The sequence below is a fragment of the Ischnura elegans genome, chromosome 4 (assembly GCF_921293095.1).
Source record: "Ischnura elegans chromosome 4, ioIscEleg1.1, whole genome shotgun sequence".
In the NCBI taxonomy this organism is placed as follows: domain Eukaryota; kingdom Metazoa; phylum Arthropoda; class Insecta; order Odonata; family Coenagrionidae; genus Ischnura; species Ischnura elegans.
The window spans coordinates 624684-642153 of record NC_060249.1 but is presented as its reverse complement, the minus strand read 5'-3'; the positions used below and the strand labels follow the sequence as shown (position 1 = coordinate 642153).

At 36.2% G+C, this 17470-nt stretch overlaps 1 long non-coding RNA gene across 1 annotated transcript; it reads right to left on the bottom strand.

Moving 5' to 3' along the window:
• Window positions 1-3720: 3720 nt before the first annotated feature.
• LOC124158273 lies at window positions 3721-12856 on the bottom strand. The gene is made up of 3 exons (XR_006864740.1): window positions 12816-12856; window positions 12074-12145; window positions 3721-3762 (listed from the first exon to the last, which is right to left on the bottom strand). It is a non-coding gene; the product is annotated as an uncharacterized LOC124158273 (long non-coding RNA).
• Between the last annotated feature and the right edge of the window lie 4614 nt (window positions 12857-17470).

Genomic DNA, 17470 nt, shown 5'->3' with positions numbered 1-17470 from the left:
GTCGCTGGCATCCTCAGTCGCGTTTGTCTGCCCACCTCGCCAGAGAGACCGTTTAAGAAGGCATCCAATGCCCTCTGGTCGGCCTCTTCCCGGATGGCAGCCACCCTCTCCTCAGTGCCTTCGACAGAATAGGTCCGTACATTCGTTTCACGAACCCGATCCGCGAATTCCTGTATGGTCTCCCCCGCCTTCATCCGCAGAGTGGACAGCAACTCCCGGTAATACCGCCGGCTTTTACTCGACCTGTATCTCTCCTTCAGCAGTCCGGTAATCTCCGGATAAGTCAATGCCTCTCTCCCCTCGGCCTTGGCTCGGCAATACGTATCCGCGGCCCCCTTGAGTCGCAGCCTGATCGCATGCTGTTTCTCCTCCTCCGTCCACTTACTCAGCAAGGCAGCCCTATCGAACCGTTCGAGAAAGGCATCCACATCCTCCGCTGGTCCGCCGCAGAAATTCTCAACCGAGGCTAAGAGGGCGAAATTCGGTTGTCTATCCGCGTAGTGCTCAGCGGTCGGGGCGGGGAGATGCATAGGTCTCTCGGCCTCTCGAGCCCTCATTCTAGCGTTCTCCTCCTGCAGGTCCTTTAACTGCGCAGTCAACGTGTCTAACGCGCGTTGGAGATCCATCTCTTGGCCCAATATACTGACCCTGCCCGTCATCCTCACTTACCTTCACTATAGACTTGATTCCTCTTTTTGTTGGAGGCCAACGTCGCACTCTGACACCAGTTGTAAGCGCGTGGTTTCTAATTGGGTTGGCACTCCAGAGGAATTATGGAATCAACTCATTTCGTGAAGGTATTTATTATCAATCACACACCGTGCGTCGCACACCTGGCCTGCGGCCTTTACACATGAGTACTTTCTGCCGACTGCTCTCTGCCTTTTTCCACACGTGGCCTCCGGCTTCCCGGAAGGTGCTGATGGCAGCATCACTCCCACGCACTCACATGAGTGACTAGGCATGGGGATCAGAATAGCATTACCATCCGGTTTCACGTCTCTGCGAACTCAAGATGTTCCGCTTACAATGTCGTAAATGCGAGACAAATAAACCAACGTGATACTTTTCATGTCGCGTTTTGATGACATAACGGTTACTTTTGAAAATATTTAGACACGAAATGAAGATATATACACATTATATTACTTATTAATATTTATTCTTGGTTAGCGTCAGCAAGAACTTAAAAGGCAATGGTGTAACCTATAACCTAACTGATAGTGTGCAGTATATTCTCAATATTAATATTATTTTCAATGCTTGGTTACAAAAACTAAATATATTATAGTCATAGCCAATACATTATCGAGAGGTACTTACTTAAAAGCAGTTTCTCCTTCTACAGTGTACATAATATCTTTTGTTGCAGGTTTGGAATTACTAAATAGTTAAAATAATTTGATAGTCTATTTGTTAGCTGTATCACGTTTTTACAGATTTTACGTGGATGAAAATACGTGTCTAAAGATATACAAACTATTATTAATGAAGCACACTTCAAAAGGATTTATATATTCACCATTATTCCAAGTACTTTTTTTCCGCCTTCCCACAAAAGATATGCTTCCTCTTATATTTCCTTTCACTTTCCATGCGTAAGAACAGAAAACTTGAAAACTCGCACTAGCCCCATTTCAATCATGCCGCTCGCAACAAAAGAACTCAGGGCTTCGGATAATAACGAAAAAAACTGTTGACCTGCTGGGGACCGACCTTTGGTCAGAAGGTCTTCTTATTTCGACGAAAGCATAGTGGGGAAAAAAACACGGAGGGGACTCAAGAGACGTTGGAGGGGAGGTAGTGAGGGAAACTGTTGTGGGGTGGGAAGATCTTTCACCGAGAGTGGGGGATCACACAGCAGCGCCATGGAAGAAAAATCGTAAGCGCTTGACGTTGAGAAAACACTCTCGGGAATTTGAGCTAGAGCGTCGTTATTACAAAGATGACATTCATGAAACGTATCTTATTTCCGAGAAGGATGAATGTTCTCATCTACCGAAAAAAAATTCAAATCGCGTTTTCTATATGGTAGAACTACATCGAGAAAACAGGCGTTTAATGTTTTTTTGAGCGCCAATAACTAATTAACAAATGCTTTTCAAATAACTTTTATTCGCTTGCCGAGAACAATAATCTTAGCTTCATAACCATAATCATAGCAGCTAACCATATCCAAAGCATGTTCTCTCCAGAGTTCATAATAAGCGAGCAAACCTAAGTCTGCAAAGCCGTTTTTCGCGGAGGTATAATACACCCCTAAGCAGATGCAGTTATTATGCGTCAAAACTAGACAATAGTTTTAAATATTTTTTATTTCTCTGAGGCTCCGGGGGGGTCTCTCCCGTTATACCCCCATAGTTACGCCACTGCCTTCAATGTAACTACAAAAAAATAAGTATTTTGAACATAATTGTATCATTGGAAGGTTTATAGCAATAGTTAACCAAAAACCTTAGGTAAACACTGCATTAAAGAAGAAACTTTTAGGTATAATATATAAATACTCTAATGGTTAAAAAATCACTTCCGCAGTCTTTTGCATTAGGTTTTGATTCTTTTTGATCCATCGCTATCACGCGACACGATTTTTTTCGGACAAGCGACCTTTTTCCCCCGTGCGTGCGCGTCTCCGACCGCAACGACAATCACGCCCATGCATTCTTCACGCCCCCACGTCCACTGCACTCCCCACCTGTCCGACCCCTCGCGTGACGACAACACACGACCGTGCTCTCAGCGACCACACGAGCCAGAGTCCTCTGGATGGCAGTTCTCTACACTACTCCCTCATAGGGTCGAGTCGTTCCATACACTTCCACTATGGGAATTGAGACGTCCGCCATTTTAGTTCTTCCGTCTCTATAGAGTCTTATGGGGGAAAGTGATATAATGCCAGTTTTTTCATAAATACGCGATTCCTGTCGCATTTTCGGTAATTATAAATTATAATATATTCAATCTTGATGTACTGGGAACACTTTACTATCAATTTGTAAATTTTAAATCGTGAAAAATAACAAATAATCGCGCTTCAGCCAAGTTTTGATTATTTTCACTGGACGTTTTTCTAGATATGAAAAACTCATATTTGTCTGAAACAGGGTAAATTATTTCCGAAACTAATATTACTGCTCCCAGGGCTACTATATAGCGTTTTGTTCTCGTCAAAGGAATAATTTCAGATTTTGAATAGTCCAATATCAGCTGAGAGAGACTCTTGAGTTGTCTTCAGATCGGAAGAGATTTCGCATGTAATATCCGAGTAAACTTCCATGAAAACAGCGCAATGGATATTATACGAGGAATTTGAGGACAAGTCTGGTCAATTTTTAGAGCCGAAAAATCGGAAATATTATCCTACCCCAAAATTAAACAAGAAAAACTACAGAAGTCACAAGCTGTCATGCAGTTTATGTACTTTTCACGAGAGTTGCAGATCATAAAAGATGTCATCAAAGGAGGTATATAAAAGAAAAAAATCACATTTTTCCAAAGTATATAATGTACACACACCACAAATGTTACATTTTAAGATTTCCAGAATGATTTAACAATTCCATTGAAACTAAGATTATTTACATATTGCAAAATAAAAAATAAATCTTAAGTGCACAAGATGTAACATTTCTATTAAAATGGATTCAAATTAGTAGGAGAGAATGATGTACAGGTGATGACAGCTGCCACACATCTTGCATTATTCTCAATTTTGCTATGTTCCTTTACCACCAATGACATTGACTACTCGAGTACATGAACCTGTAATTAAAAATATAAATAAAATTTCGTTAATTACACCAAAAGCATTAATTCACAAATAATTTTAATGAACAGCATCTCAGTGATACATCAAATTCTCACAATCAACAGTCATGATAAAGTTCTATAATGAGTAGATGTTTATTAAACATGCAATCACTTAAGTTTCTATATCATATTTCATGGTTTGAGCAATAGGAAATTAATAAATTAAATTTCAATTGGCAGACAACTTTCGGGAAATTAATTACCAAGATGGCAATCTTCCTGTCAGCATACAAAATTATAAAAAGGAATAATATGACATTAACATTCCACAACACTTTTACTCAGTGGCATAACTACGGGGGGAGGAAGGGAAAGATCCCTCCCCAAAGCCTGAGAGAAATAAAAAAATTATTTATAATTATTTTATATATTGAACTGCATCGACTAAAAGTTAAATCTTTAGTGCCAAAATGATTTCAAATGTATTTCCAGGAATTTTATTCTTAAAAAATTTTCTTGGACTGATTCGTTGTCTGATGGGGGGGGGGGGGGTGCCACACCAGGCCATCCTATCCTTCCCAAAGCATATTCCTAGTTACGCCATTGCCATTACTCCTTGACACAAATATTTCAACATTTATCAGATCATCTAAAAATATTATCAAATTGAAGGCATACAGTCATATTAAACTACTCCATTGCCTAATCTCGACCATCGTATCCTCTCCCCCTTTAAAAAATATTTACATTTTAAAACATTCCAAACAGCGGAATAGGTTGATAGATTTCACATTTAATAGGTATTCTCAAACGTATCCCATATTTTAACCCCAGAATACTGTTTAGCAAAGAATTCATGCCAATGGTGAAGGTAGGTACCCCCCAATTAATGACCCTCATTATAACGATGAACACCATTTACCTATCTCCATTAACACCATCATGGAATGTGTCATACAGTTTCCTCCGGTATTACATCCATTATAATAACATTCAGACCAGGATTAAGTAGTCAATAGTTATGGAAAAAATTGACTGTATAAGAGGAATCTCAGAATAGTAGTGAATTTATGCACAGCAAGACCAAACTTGCTTATCGAAAGAGACACTAGTAATTATGAAGAACAGATTTCAACCCCAGAAAACTGTTCAGTGAAGAGTTCAAGTCAATTTTCATGGTACCCTCAAATCAATGAGATGAACAACATTTACACTCTCCATTAACACCGTCATGGAATATATATATTTTCTTTAAGTACAACATATAATGTAGTAATTTGCCAAAAGGATATAGCAATCCACACTTCTGGAAAGAAACTAAAGAGGAATCTCAGAATTGCAGTGCATTTATGCACAAAAAAACTAAACTTACCCATCAAAAGAAGTATTCTCAATTATGAAGAAGAGACTTGGCACTAGAAAAAGCTTTGAAAGCAACTGAAGCTATACCAAGAAGGGCAAGTATCGAAGGAAAAATAAATACATTGGCCTATGCTGCTGATGTAGCCTTAATAGCCTATAGTAAAAGTAACCTCAAATCAGTAGCCCAAGTAGAATAGTAATAAAAGTAGGATTACAGGTAATTGAAAATAAAACTAAATATATGAAAATTGGAAGAGTGGCAGAGCCTAACATTTCTGTCACCATTAACTGCCAAAATGAAATAGATGAAGAGATACAAATGGGGATAAATTAAGCTAATAGATGCTACAGGAGCCTATCAAAATTATCATAGATCCAACTTCTCAATATACCAACTCCAGGTATATATCAACTTAAGATAGATAAAAATTAGAATGTATACTATCATACGGCATTCATGGTGGTCGGACGTGTGTAGCTCTGTAGCCTAAAGCGTCTATACATGTGCCTTAAGTTGTCTGCATATTGTGATTAATACGTATCACGTAGCACTAATCAACAAACACTAACTATTTACGAACTCACAAAGCAATTTGAAATCTTCATGAAGTGCAACAAGTGTGAAGAAGATATTGTTGACGAGGAGTTCGTCAATTGTTACGGCTGCTCGTCAAGAATTCACTTCAACTGTGCCGGCATCAGAGAGTCGACATATAGGTCTATGTCCTCGAAGAAAAAAGAGGCTTGGAGATGTGTTACCTGTCGTTGTGCTGAGAATTCAAAGCAAAATGAGCAAAGCAGAAATCCACCAGCTGCATCCGTAGAGGCTCAGCCAGCTGAGGAACAACGAGAGAGCTGTTCCACTGATGCTGTTCTCACGAGGGAGGATGTACTACAAATTAAGAAGAGTCTTACCTTCCTCAGCCACGGCTATGATGAGTTTGTGAGTACCATAAATGCTTTTAAGAACACTGTGGGTGAGCTGAATAACACTATCAGTGACCTAAAAGAACAACTTAAACAGAAAGACACTCTTATTTGTGATCTCCAAAAGAAGGTTAACCGGTTGGAGCAAAAACAGCTAGAAAACCGCTTAGAAATTGTGGGTATTCCCTTGGGTGATAGTGATAGCAGTGAGCTCCTGACTGCTAAAGTTATCGATGTTGCCAAGGATGTTGGCGTTGTAATTGATAGCAGAACTATATCTGAGGTTTTCGTCCTTCCTAAGGCTAAAACAAAGCTACAAAAAATCGTTGTTGAGTTTAACAGCAAAGTTGTGAGGAAATCTCTTTTAATCAACAGAACCTCCTTGAACAGCCCTGAGAACAGGAAAAAGTACCCTAATGCAAAAATATACATCAATGAAAGTCTAACTCCTTATCTCAAAAACTTGATGTGGCAAGTTAGGACTAGGGCTAAAGAACTTGATTTCAAATTTGTCTGGTATAGAAATGGTGGAATACTTGTCAAAAAAAACGAAACCAGCCGAATAATTAAAGTGGAAAATGAAAATGACCTATGTAAATTGATATAATATATATTTCAATTGATTATATTCCTGTTTCTTATTACTGATTTTGTTATTGTCATTAAGTATTTAACACTATAAGACACATTAAGTGTTCTATCTGTTTGCTGTTGAAATTGAAAGATCTTTTGGCATCATGGATCCATTGTCATCAATAGCTAGTGATGTTGAATGCAAATCCTATGAGAGCACTGGTGGTTTCTTGAATAATGTAAATTTGTTTAAAGGTTGTATTTTTTGTTCGTTGAATGTGAGGTCATTGAAGAAAGGTTGGGATGAAGTAAAAGTATTGCTCAATATGCTGAATAATAGGGGTCAGGTATTGGCATGTTTGTTGACTGAGGTCAATATAAAATCATCAGAAATGGGTCCTTACAACCTACTAGGTTTCAACTCTTTCCATAAACTGAGGGAAGAACGAAAGGGTGGAGGTATGATTGTCTTTCTGAGGGAGGTCTTGCCTGCAACGGTAGTTGATTTCGAGTTGGACGAATGCGAGTCATTGATCTTGAAAATGGTTTATGATTCTAACACAGTGTTATTAGTATGTGTTTACAGACCACCACATTGTAAGAAGAAGGATTTCCTCATTAGTCTGGAATCCTTCCTCGAAAGTAGATCAGAAAACCAGATTATATTGATTGGTGACTTTAATTTGAATCTAAAATCGAAAAAAGATACTAATGTGGACGCATACAAAAATTTACTTGCATCCAATGGGCTCACTGCTTGTATCACAAAAAGCACTAGAATAGAAATAAAAAAACGTAAAGTGACAGCTTCATGCTTGGATCACATTAACGTTAAAGGTTTCCACTCAAAACTTGATGGTTTCATTATCAAAACAAAAATATCTGATCACTTTCCTGTTGGTGTTTTCATACAAACAGATAAGAGCTTACCTGAAGATAAGGTTATGGGACAATCTACTCATCTTTGCGACCGGAGGGTAACACAATTAATAAACAGAATAAACTGGTCGACACTACTTACACTCAATGATTCTGACAGCATTTATCAGCAACTGTGCGAAAAGTTAAATCATGTTTATTCATTATCTAAAATCAGGCAACGGGAAAATATCGGTAATAATACATTTAAACTTCCGTGGATGAATAATGCTATTTATTCAGAAATACAGATAAGAGACACACTATTCAAAAAATACAAATCCAATACAACAAACAAAGTGCACAGAAATAATTACAGAACCCAAAGAAATAAGGTAACTTCCTTGATAAGGCGATCTAAAATCTCTTATGTTCGCTCTAATCTCGAAAGGAACAAAGACGACATTAGGAAGACTTGGCTACTGATCAATAGCCTTAGGGGTGTCACCAGTAAGAAAAGCATTGATATGCAAATAAAATCAAATTTTAAGAATATTAATTTAAACTATGTCTGCGAATCCTTTGCATCTCAATTCACTAATGACATACAAAAAATACTGCCCCAATGCTCACAACACATTCTCAACCCTGGTGCTAAAAAAATAATTCCATCTACCTTTTTATTGTTGCCAGCAACTCCAGCTGATATCCAAAGTATATTACAGCAATCAAAAAATAAATGCCCAGGGCACGATAATATAAGAATGATCGATCTCAGTTGTAAACATGACATCATTGCTGCAACAACCCACTGGATAAACAAAAGCATAACTGAAGGTAAATTACATAACGATTTAAAGTTAGCGGTAATCAGACCGATATATAAACAAGGAAAGAAAAACGACACAAACAATTATCGTCCCATTTCTATTCTACCCTCCTTGGATAAAGTCATAGAAAGATATTTTGCGGTACAATTAATTAACTTCATAGAAAAATTCAACATTATCACTACACATCAATATGGGTACCAAAGAAATAAAAGTGCACGATCGCTTCTGGAGTACTTCAGTGAAGATGTACGGAAAAGCCTAAATAAGAACTGGTCCGTTCTCGCTGTATATATCGACTTCACTAAAGCTTTCGATACTATCGATATCAACATCCTTTTAAAAAAACTGGAACGATGTGGAATACGAGGAATACCGCTTACATGGTTAGAAAGCTATCTCACCAATAGGAAATTACTTGTAAAATTATTTGAACATAAGAGCACGATTAAATCTGTCACCTCTGGTGTGCCACAAGGCTCTATATTAGGGCCAATACTCTTCTGTATATATGTAAACGACATACCAGAATATATTAATCATTCTAAAATATATATGTATGCTGATGATATAGCGCTAGTTTCAATCAGCAAATCTTTTGAAATGGCTAAGGAAAAAATGCAACAGGATTTCTATGCGATACAGTGCTGGTGCCATGACAATAAATTAGTAATAAATGATAAGAAAACGGTAACCATGCAATTCCGAAATGCCAAGGCAACGAGAAAACTAATAAAATTAAGATTTCATACGCATTTATGCCTTCATACTGGTAACCCTGGCCATAAAAAGAGTAACTGTCATTTATATTCCTGTTCATTTATTTCCCAAGTCAACTCCTTTAGATATTTAGGATTGACCGTAGACGAAAATTTTGACTTCAGTGAGCATATTAATCACTTGTGTAATAGACTTAGATGTATTTTGTACCAACTATATTGTGTGAAATATACCTTACCAATTCAATTTAAAAAAATGTTGTACTTAAGTCTCGGTGAAGCAGTACTCAGATATGGTTTAACGATCTGGGGCTCCACAAATAAAACCCTGTTGAGAAAGGTGGAAAAAATCCAAAACAATATGGTATTACAATTGGATCCAAGAGAAAGAAATGTCTTTAAAATTTACAAAAATCTAAACATGCTTCCAATACGCGATTTATTACACTACATATTAATAACAGACAACTATTTTAACAATAGCTACAAAACTGTAAGAAATGTAACACACGATATAGGACTCCGAAGTACTAGAATATATAATGTACCTAGTTTCATCAACGCTCACGGGAAAAGAACCTTGGAACACGTAGTTCCTAAATTGTTTAATACGCTACCACAAAATTTGCAATCAATAGAAAATATTTCTCTACTAAAAACGCGTCTGAGACATTGGTTACTAGAGAAATATAATGATACCGATATATGAGAATTATGTTTGCTTATGTGATAATACATTTATTTCTTTGTCTTGTATGTATGTTAAAAATTGGTTATGTTATGTACACATGTTAGAAATTTAATGACATTATACTACTAAAAATGTTAAACATTGTTTTGTTAAAAACTAATCAAAATTTATGGTTTAAACATGTATAAAGAAAGATACATATATTTTGTCTTTATTTTGTCACATATATAATTTCTTTCTTCCAATACGAGAAATATCTCAAATGCAAACACGTTATATATTTTTTAAAAAAATTTAATACATATATTCCTGTAATGTTAATGTGTATTTATGTATGTACTCTTGCTCCCTAATAATTTTATAATATGTTTTTGGCAATAGTGGAAACATTATTAGTGAGAATTCATGTTTGCTAATGTGATAATACATTTATTTTCTTTTTGCTTAAAGTTATAAGTTACTGTTACTACTCAGTTATATAAGTTTTATTATAACCTTTTCTGCTACCATTTCTAATCTCTGCCATTAAATTTCTTATATTATAAAAAAGTCTATTGTTAAAAAAAATTTTATTACATTATATTGCTAAAAATTTTAAACATTGTTTTGTTAAAAATTAACCTAAATTTATGGTTTATACATGTATAAAGAAAGATACATATATTTTGTCTTTATTTTGTCATATATATTTTTTCTTTCTTCCAATACAAGAAATAACTCCAATGCAATCACGTTATATATCAAAAAAAAATATTTAATACATATATTCCTGTAATGTTAATGTGTATTTATGTATGTACTCTTGCTTCCTAATAATTTTATAATATGTTTTTGGTAATAGTGGAAACATTATGAGATACACAATTTTAAAAGACAATGTACGACCACGAATAAAAAAAAAACTAATAGGCACCTGCTGACAAGCCTTGAAAGGCTTAGCGGGACCTAGACTTTTTTTTCACATTGTATTTCTTGTAAATGACATTTCATCTTTGATTAATGTTATCAATTTTTGTAAAATTTCTAATCTCTGCAATAAATATTATTATTAAAAAAAAAAAAAAAAAAAATAATACAGCAAGTGCTCTTAAATGAGGCTGAGGTAAAGACCCTAACAAAGCAGCCTTATAAGAAGTAAATAACTGTTGGAAATTAAACATTGAGAAGGATATATGGTCCAACGTTTGACGAAGGGGTTTGGAGGATACTGAAAAACATAGAGCAGGAAACTTCATAAAACAAGATATTGTCACTGTGATAAGAAGTAGGAGAATTGCATGGCTTGGTCATGTAAGAAGAAGTGAGGAGTATGGAGAGGTCAACCAGAGGGAAGGCACCCACCAGGAAGACTAAGATGCAATGACCCAGTGGTTGAGGACATGGGATGAGTTGGGGAAAAGGTTGACATTATGGAGGACAGAGGAGTCTGAAGAGACAACTTGTTGGTGAGGCCAAATATCGACTTGGATTTGAGTATGGAATCATATTACTTGCAATATTTAATTTGATTAAACATGTTTTGGGCTTGAATTCCCCCCTCTCTAAGAACGACTGTTGCACTTATTTGTAATTTGATTTCAGCATTAATCTCATGAACATAATAACATTTCATACACACTAATTTCCTCAGCAAAAATAAGGGGGTACTTCGTAACTGGAACTTTAAAACTTGACTGAAGGATAAAAAGCAGTGGCTTCATAGTATGTGGTTTACAATATCATTGATTAAAAAATTCAACCATGTTGCAATGACCTATTGCAAAATTATTTTAACCATATGCTGAAGTAGAAAATTGAAAGTAAGAATTACAACTTTACAGCATGCTTAAAACACTCTGTTGTACTTCAACCATACAGTATAGTAGGCCCTTATAATGTATTCTACTGAAGACAAAATGATTCTTTGGTGTTCTATACAACAAATACGAGAACTAAACAAGAAACCCAAAAATTACATTTAAATATGAATTATCTTCTGCATGTTTATCGATGAAGCCATAATATCTTTGGAAGAGAATGATGCCAAGCTTAAAATGATAAAAATTCAGCCAATCAGTGATGTATAAAAAAAGTAAAGCTTATACTACAATTAAAGTTAAGTGCGAACTCAAAGAGAACCAATGTGTCTAATATTTATATGCCACTTTCATTATGAGGTTTTTGGCTTTTACTTTGCAGTGCACCATTTTCCTCTAGGAACCCTAATGAATTACCTTCAACAAATATATTCAAAGCTACAGACACTAACCTCAACCCTTAAGAAACAAATAAATGGCAATGTGGTACCCTATTCATACATACTGGTGAGAAAGGATAGTTGAACGTTCAATGTCAGGGTATTTCGTGTAAAATGTAGCACTTACCCAATCAGTAATTTTAGCATCTTGCACTAGTTCTTCCTATGTTGCTCCCTTGCCAAATGACACCCTTGGAACCTGCTTGAACAGCAGCAGCAACATGCAAGTGATAATGCAAATCAAATTTATTAATTTATTCCAATGGTAAACATTACTAATCACTAGAATATAGAATCAACGCAAAAGGAAATGGCAGAAAGTCCCCCTACGGCTAAGGATAAACACCATAAATGGATTTAGGAGTACAATATCCTAGGTTTATCGCAACATATCACTAAGAAATGCATTTAAAGAAGTTTTTATTGCAACAGAAATCATGATATCTCCAAGATATCATTAAAACCGTATTATTTTCACACAATACCGCATCAGGTCTTGAATAAGTTATATCTACACATTAACAATAAGCTTCCACTCCACTCTTAACAATCACTATTTATATAAGATTTATAAAAGCACAATTAAATGCACAGGCTTAATAAAAGTAAATATAAAAGTAAAACAATAAGTTCTAGAGAAATGTACATGAATAATATACACACTGACAATAACGCATTGAAATTGAAATGGTGTACGAAGAAATAATCAAAAACTCCTAGTTATCCATAGCCATATTTTTTTAATAACTCTCAATAATTAGGCATAAATGGTACCGTCCTCTTTGATAATCACTGAAGCCATTTCAGAAAAACCTAATTAATTATATATTTCCATATTTTACAATTAGTTACTAAGCTCGAATACGTACCACAAGTAAATATTCGGCCAAAGATGTTGAAACTTCAAGTACACAGGAGCAGACAGCAGTATAAGCACTGGGCCACGACAAAAGTTCGGTGTTGATGTATTTTTCCGTTTTAACCAGCCCTAGGAATGTAATCCTCTTCAAACAAAACTGGAATTAAAAATTCGGAATGAGTCAAGGAGAAGATTAGTCGCAAAAGCGACTCGTCGAGATTTTAATTGCATCCTAAAATTAAGCATTCACACTACTTCGAAATATAATAGTAATTCTTCTCATGAACAACACACAAATAAAGCAATGAAAAGCGGAGTTTCGTCCACTAATATGTATCCGGATATGCAGATTCTAGTCAAAAACGTAATTTCCTTCATTGATGTAAATGACCGTAAGATTACTTCATACCGGCATTGACAAAAACAAATATTTTTATTGAATACAAAACTAGCAGCACTAATAGTTATTGTTACACTTTCTGGTACGTAGTAAAGAACTACATCAATCATCTCTGCAACCCAGACTAAATATTATATTTTAGTCACAAAATTTCACATATTCCATTGATGAATAGAAAACACAGAAGCACAAAAACACTCGTCAAGAACCTCGCCGGATTATCTGAACCGGAATACATATTTTTAAAAATTACAACTTATGCACAGTTCAAACCTAATAATTGAAATACGTGGATCAACACTATTAAAATTTAAGGTAATAGTATTAAAGGAACCATTAAGTGCAGAAAAACTTACCTCACGTAGGCGGGAAGACGTTGTTTGGTGTCACTTGTCCCTTCGGCGTATTTGAAGCCATTTCGCTCTTCTCTCAGTATTTTGAGGGAAACTAAAATTTTTAAACACGTCCTTGGTGCTAATGGAGCAATTAGGAGCCGAACTACAACCTATTGTGCCGTATTTCTACTACAAATAACGGAAAATCTTGCCGAGCAACTGCCAGCCACATTCACTGTCTATATGTAAACAACAAGTGCAGAGAACAAAGATGGTAGGATGCGACGACTCAACTTTGTAGTGTATTATCAACAATCCAGAGGACTCTGACACGAGCAAACTCCCACCCCCCTCTAATGGCGACCTTTCCAACCACCTCCCTCCGTGACGAATGAGACAGCGGACTCACGGCGGAGACAGCGGCCTTTTCATTGGGCGGCAGAGCTATCCGAATTTAAGCCGAAGAAATAATGCAAGTAGTATTCGGGGCTGCTAGCCGGAATTAGTGTTCGTGATAATGCGATCCGTTGAATTCGTTACTTTTTAACCCAATTCCTCGCGAGGAGAAGTTCAAATATTGAGAATAAATGGATCGATCAGCATTCATCGCCGCCCTGCGGGCATTTTTGAAATACCGATGAAAACGCGCCCTCATTGAGGACATAACTGAAAATTGTCCGTGAAGAACTGAAGCCTCCCCAATGATAATGAAGTCTTCAAGGATTTATCACTCAGATTCGAGCAAATTTCAGGCTGTCCATTTAAAATTTCTTCATGCCGATCGAAGGAGATTTGCGAGGTAAATTTACTCTCTTTAGTGATTCGAGCCAAAAGATGGTTTCAGTGAGTTAGGGTGGAGAATGAACCCAGTGTAAGCCACAGGACAGCGAATTCCACGAACTAAGAGACAAGGGGAAGGGGGAGTTTCTTTCCCAATGCCACCTCGAATTACAAAGATCTTCCTAGAAATTCTTGATTAGTTTCCGGGTTAATGCCGTGTCGAATAATTTTTGTTGATAAAAATGAGTCGACGCGGTATTAACCCGGAAACTAATCATCAATTTAATCACCGCGGAAGCCTCCATAATAATCTTCCTAGAAACTTTGGGCATGTATGGCAAACATGCGCATATGACATTAGCTGAGTTTTGTTTTTTTAGTACAAGCTATCAAAGTTGGACCACGCTAATAAAGGTACTTCATTCGTTGAAATAATGAAAAATATTCACGCAATTATTCATTTCATAATAAAATTAATGAATGAAACCAGATTTCCTCATAATGGCACCGAGCGATTCTCCACTCCCAACCCCCAATACTTTTCCTATTTTCTAATGGTTTTTTCACGACCATTTTACATTACAAAAATGATACCTTCATTTATTTGACATTCCTTTAGCAACTGATATCCGCTCCGTCGAATCATCTGCTTTAATGCTATCTAGTGTGATCATGTGTATTTCAGCATCCCTCTAATTTATAACTATTTTTAGCGCTAGAATTTATTTCTTTAACATTTGAAACATTTTTTCAGCTGTCTAAAATATTTGCTCTGAGTTGCCATCTCGTATTTTGCATTCCTATTTACTTATTTTCGTGTTAAGGTAAAATTTCGTTTGCGATAATAAACCTGTTTCCTTACAGTATGTGATTATTTTACAATCGCGCCAAGCTTCAAACTACTTCAAGCGCAAAACTATGCTTTCAACTCCCCAGGTTTTCAATTTTTCTGTCAACGACGTAGAGCATTAACCCGTGGTTTGAAGAAATTGATTGCCACTTGATGCTTGTGCATGACTTTTGTTGGTAGCATGGTGTAGGCAAGAAATAAGTAAATTTACTAATAAAGTATTTGATAACATTTGATTGAATTAAAGCATGATGAGCTGAGGGATCTTTTAGAGCAAAGTATCACATAGAGAAAATTTTAAAATTGGAAACACTCGTAAGATTAAAGAATTGGGAACGTTTTACAAGGAATTTAATTCACAGGTAGAGTAGTATCCATTTTCAAATGAATCAAAAAGTTTTTTTATGGAATAAACGATCAAACTTCAAGATTCAATGAAGAACACGCTGTCTGTTTGAATTAAACAATAAAAGAAACCAGGATCTCGAGATGGCAATTCAGTTGATTTCAGCATATCGTAGGACTACGTCCGCTAAAGAGCTGGACAATCAAGGCATCTCCTTTCTTGATTAAGGGTTCCGTTTCCATTAAATTGTACATCTTGCATTAGCGGAGCACTCGTGCGAAGATTTTATTCATACTTTCACGCTCCCTACACATTTCTTTGATTTTTTTCTCCAAAATTACTCCCGGGTAATGTGTAACACAAGGCATGAGTTTTTTACGAGATCTAAAATGCATTTAGCCTTACGAAGGGCTTTAATGACGACGCCTCGCCGTAAAAAGAAGTTCTGGCAGACTGATAGCTGCTCTAGTGACAGTAATAATTGCATGGTGTGGAGACATTTGCTAATTTAGCCATGATGGTTTTTAATATCAAGTAAAATATGTTTTGCTCCCACGCATAATCTTGTCATCGTTCAATGCACGCTGAGGCTTTTAGAGGAAATTAATCGGTCTGCTCTTTGTTCCATGCTAACATTTATTTCAAGCGAAGGGCTGGTGAATGCAATCTTTGTTCCATGATCTTGTCTGGTGCTTCCCCTCAGATATCACAAGTAACTGCTGTTCGAATTCATTCAACACTTTGAGTGGATAATGCTGAGATATGTTTTAGGCGTTATTATTGATTCAAGGGCTAAGATTATATATAAATAGATCTTTAACAACTCCAGAGTTGATTCCTGCCTTCACGATGAGAAAATATAGCCTTAAAAATTCTTGGATGTTTTGTTGATTAGCTCTGAAAACCAAAAATATTGTGGTCTATCTAATGTCAATTACATTCATTTGTTATGCCTTGCTGAAGATCCTAAGTAAAATTTGAGAGCTCACGACGAGTGGAATTTTTTTTCTTTAAACATCATTCGAATAATGCACTCGCAATTTTTTTTACGATTATATCATTATGACAATTACGGATTATACCTGACGGTCATAGAATAATTTATGCTATGATATTTCTGATAAATAAGGGGTTTTTCTACTGTTCGTTACTGCCACACCATGCGAAATACGCGTCACATTTCTTTATCTTGCCTTGCAAACTTCCTAAGGTGCGCGAGCATTGGATCAGTTAAAAGCCGATTCCTTTGGGACCGGTCTGTTTCCATCGCGTCATCTTTGTTGCCACAAACATTGAATGACTACATGAGCTATTAATTTGAAGGTCCAAAAGCTCTCTGAATCGGATGTCATTTTCACTTGAAAACGAAGATTTATCCCCAGGCTTTAATTGAGAGTGCAAAAAATACATTGCGCTATTTTACATTAGCTCCTTATATTGCTCTCGTAACAATATGGACAGGTTGCCAACCAAATTTGGGACTATTCGATTGAGGAGCGGGCATACTCGACGACGATCTTGAATGAAAGAGGCAAGCGTAACTGTAGGCGATATTGAGAGATAGGGACGTGTTTCAGCTACATTCGGAGATTTAGGCTAAAGTCTTCTTTTGTGGGCAAAATAACGACATGTCGCTCCAAGTTCTTAAGTAGGGATTGCTATTCAATTAATGACACGCTTGAAATCTTGATAGGATTTCATTTTTTTTATTTTTACTACATTTTACTATTGAGTATTTTCTACTGCATCCAGTCTGAGTATGTGGATATCTTTTTACTTTTGCGGTATAATAACGGTAGTTGGAAATTTTGAAACCCTTCTTTGTACCGTAAATAAGGGTGGAAGACTACAGGGCCTCTTACTTACCTAGAGTAACTCCTACAATGCGACGACATCAACGCTTGGCTTTATCTTATACGCTCATTTCCTTGGCTCTTTTTCTTCACTTGTCGTA